Here is a 4787-nt window from a genome sequence, read left to right as displayed (position 1 = left end):
TTTTTTGTCACACACTGTTATGCAATATTTTCAGAAACTCTACATAGGAAGCTTGGTGACCCAGTGGAATGAACTCCAAATAAACTTTCCTCCTCTCATAAAAAAACAAAACAAAAACACAAATGGGCATTGTCTTGACTTTGGATTTCATTTGATGAGCTTTTGGGGGGCAAGGTGATGATGGTGTTTTTCACTGCTTGATTGATTGATCGATTGATTGATTGATTGATGCTTTTGGCATCCTAAGCATAGCATGATGTCTTGTCCCATTAATACCCTTGATAAAAAAGTCTGGATCGCTTCAGAGTTGTACTTTCAAAGCATGTCATGTTTCCTGGTCAGTCAGAACCCGAGGCACACATTTTGCAGCGACCCTTCTCATTCCCAAATCATTCATTGAAATTTGTTGAACCGAGCTCCAAGGTAGTCCAAATAACTTTCCCATCTTTTCAATGGTCCCTTGTCAGTCGTCGAGGGCATGTGCGTGAATTTTGTTGATATTTTCATTCATTTGGACTGTTGATGGACGTTCAGAAAGAGGTCTGTCATGAACCGACATTTCACCTTTTTTGAATTGAGAAAACTATTGTGCACTTGAGTTTTTCCCATAGCGCTGTCCTTGTAAGCGGTGCTCAACATCTCAGCAGTTTCTGCAGCACTTTTCCTGAGCAGGAAACAAAATTTCACAGCCCCATTCTGTTTTCTTAAATCAACCATCACAAAAAATGAGCTTCACGTGAAATTGCTTTTATGTAAAAAATTCACTTTGACCAGAGCCTCTGCAGGCAACACCACTGGTACACTAACTCAGAGCAAGTTGCTAGATGCCCGACTAGTGGGGAAAATGTGTATTACAAAAGCTTTGCCCAGCGGATTGTTCCCCTTTTTTTAGAGTACCTCCTTCTAGACCAGATTTTCAAGCTAGTAATAAGAACTTTTTTCTTTTCTAATGGCAAAATCAAAGCCAAAAAAAAAAATCAAATCTTTGTTGATACTATTTAATATTAATATCTCCCTGAAATTTATTAAACATTTTTTATTAAAGTTTATTTAAATTTATTAGACTTTCAGTCAGAAGAGTAAAGTTTGGGTTATTTCAAATACATTTTTCTTTAATGAGTTCTTCAAATATTGTTCTTTTATGTCTCATAATAACACTTTACAATTAATAAAAATGAGCAAAATAAAGGAAAAAGAAAGCATACTACTTATCAAATTTGAGTATAGATATATCCTTCCACCAAAACTTTTAATCACAATGAACATCAATTAACTCAATATTAATGCCATCAAATCACTTCTTAGATCTTAAATTATTTATGTAACACAAGATACAAATGAAATAAAGTAGAATTTATTTTAAGTTTTTTTCCTTATTTTATCTACATTTAGCTTTCTTAGATTCTTTAAAATGTCTACAGTTTGAGTTAAAAGCAAACCTCGTCATCATAACGTTCTAACTCAGAGATCTCATAGAATGGTAGAGGATAAACTGCTTGGCCGTGTTTCTGAGCTACAACTAGACAAGGAAAGTCGACTGCCTGATCTTCATGCAAGCAGTCATTTTGTTTAAAGGGCCATTTTTCAGTTAGAAGCCAGCATTTAACTCACTGTGCCATCTAGATATTTCTACTTAGAGTTAGCTAGAATAAACGCTCATCACTTGCATATCTGAATCAGCTCGGGCTGAAAAAAGTGGATAAAATATTTCTTCCTCTAAAATCCCATTTTGGGGAAACATTACTAAACAAAGTTTAATTTATATCATCTTTAGAGATCTAGAGTCTAAGGGTATGACAATTTCCGGCATTCCCCTCAAAAGTGCACAAGACTACATGACCCCAGAACTCCTTCCAAAATGAATAATCACCTCTATCAAAAGCCAAAGCAGAACTCCAATTTTCAGGCAAGCCTAGATATTAAAGGCAAACACACCAGAGCAATGAAATCCACAATTCACAACTGAGAGAACACACCCAGATTTAATGACTCAATTAAATTTCTGGGACCCCCAAATCATGGCTTCACAATCACAGGAAAGCTGACCCTTGTGGCATCTCCATGGTCCATAGAGATGCGAAGAAGAGGGCTTTCTTCTTTTTGTTTGCTGGTGCCAAGTTTCCGACCCTCCAGAGAGTCTACCAGGAAAGACAGGGTTGGATTCCTATTTCCTAAACCACTTGTTTTAGGGTGAAAAATAGACCACATTTCACATATAATTTAAGGAGAACATGACCCGAGTCTTAAAAGTCATAAAGACAATGCAAAGACAGAGAAACATCATCTGGTTGATGAAGCCTATTTGCACAAGTTTTAAATGGCATCCCCCAATTAAGTCAACTTAAATCTCATGAATGGAGCAAATTTGGGGGATCTTCATTTGCTGATATGACACAGATCAAAATGAGAAGAAACAGTTTCAAACATCCATCAAGAATTTAACCTTCCATGTATAAAGTATGAATCTTGAAAATGAACCAGGATGCATGGAGGTTGATATCTTAGACAATAGTGAGATGCAATGGACTCACATTGGCCATTTTAAATCTGAGAATATTAGATTAACTATCCCAGGAATGATAAATTGACAAAGTATGGTGTCATATTCATCAACAACAACAGAAAACATTTGAAGATCCATATAGAAGTATAATACTCCTATAAGAGCATAATATCATTGGGCTACTACAAAGACCAGTTAATACAATTAATATTTATATGTATACATCAACCACTAAAGTCAGTGATGAAGAAACAGAAGAATTCTATAAATTTATTCAATCTAAAAATGATCAAACATAAAATCAAAATGTTTTGGTAATGGCTGGTGTTGGGAATGCAAAAGTTGGAACAAAAGTTGGATCAAGAGCCAGTACCAATTTGACTCCATGGAAACTAGTAGCCAAATACCAGGCATATTATGGTATGTCATCAAGAATGTCATAAACAAAGAAAGCGTCATCATCAGAAAGATAGGAACTAAAGAAAAGACCCAAGTTGACCTCAGAAGAACCTCTGCATCTTACAGATTGCTCTTCACTGTTGTGGTTGGTAGGTGACACAACAGAACTAAACACTGCTAAGTGCTGTGCCACTCACAATTGTTCTTAAGCTTGAAACCATGCTTGAAACCAATGTGTCAATCAATCGTGTCGAAGGTCTTCCTCTTTTGCCATGCCCCTGTAATTTAACAAGCATGATGTCCTTCTGCAGGCATTGGTCTCTCCAGAAAACATGTCCAAAATAAGTGAAATGAAGTATCAACATTCATATTTCTAAGAAACATTCAGGCTGTATTTCTTCCAAGAGAGCGTGTTTGTTTTGGGGGCAGTTCTTGACATTTTCAATGTTCTTCACCAGCACCATAATTCAAGTGCATGGATTCTTCTTCTGTCTTCCTTATTCAGTGTCCAATTTTCACATGCATATGAGGCAGGCAATTGAACACATCATGCCTTGGGTTAGGCACACCATAGTCTTTAAAGTAACATCCTTGCTGACAATACATCAATTTAAAAAGCGGTTGAAAAAGGGAAATTATGTAAGTATAAGCTGGTTGGGGAGCTAATAACAATGAGCACAACAAAGAAGAAAATGTTCTAAAATTGATTGTGGTAATGATTGTGCAATTGTTCTAGATATGCCTGAACTGTTGTTTGAATTGTATGGTAAGTGGACTGTATACCAATAAAATTATTTAAGATAAACAAATAAAGGGATAAAGAGGGAAATAAAAGTAACATCCTTGTTTTCAACATTTTAAAGTGTTCTGTTGTAGAATATTCCCTCAGTGCAACAGCCTTCTTTGATTTCTTGACTGTTACTTCTGTGAACACTGATTGTGGATTTAAGCAAGATGTAATCCATGGTGATATCAGTCTTTCTTCTATTTATCATGATGTTACCCGTTGGCACAGTTATGAGGATTTTGGTCTCTTTTTCATTGAGTTGTAATCCAGGTGCAGGTTGCAACCCTTGGCAGTCATCAGCAAGGCTTCAAGTTCTTTAGTGTAGACTATATAAAGTTAATGGGAAAATATGATGAAGTGAAGATTTGAACAGAACATTTCAAATGGCATTCCAGGAAGACAAAGTAAATCATTTTAATAAGTTTTTTCTATGAGATGGTATGTTAGGCTGGGTTGACTAGAGAAACAAATCTAATTACACCCATATGTGCAAGAAAGAATTTTATATAAAGAAGTAATTACAAAAGTTCCAGCTCAGTTCAACTCAAGTCTGTTAGTCCGATGCGAGTCCATCAGGCCCTCTTGAGACTCATGCAGTCATAAGCAATGATACAGAATGCAGGAATGTCACTGGCCCGTAGGTGCAAAATCTTGTGGATCCAAGCTTGTGGGGATGGACATATCTGCAGGGCTCTGGCAGCAATCAGGGTGGCTCACCAGCCAGAAGGCGAATGCAGAAAGAAAAAGGGAGGATCCCAGGGCTCTCCTTGTGAGAAGAGCATGCCTTCTGATGCCTATTTATTTATCATAACAGGTACCATAAGCAGGTACCATCAGGCTGTAACCTGATAGGTTGAATACCCACTGCATACTTTTTTATGTCCTCATGTTGACGTGAAATTATGTAACTAACACAAATGGGGTTAAAGAACCAAAATTTGAATTTGAAGGTTTGAAAAGAGGAGGAAGGTCCAGTAGTTATAAAGAAGACTTTGGTGTCTGACATGAAACTGGAAATTGCGTATCAGGATTTTACTAGGCAACGATATTTCTATTGCAAATTCTTATTTTTAACAACATAAACAGTTGCCCTGTAAC

The sequence above is a fragment of the Echinops telfairi genome, unplaced genomic scaffold (assembly GCF_000313985.2).
Source record: "Echinops telfairi isolate 266 unplaced genomic scaffold, ASM31398v2 ScPeMD7_7468;HRSCAF=8506_0, whole genome shotgun sequence".
NCBI lineage: Eukaryota > Metazoa > Chordata > Mammalia > Afrosoricida > Tenrecidae > Echinops > Echinops telfairi.
The sequence above is the reverse complement of the archived record's forward strand: the minus strand, read 5'-3'. Positions refer to the sequence as shown.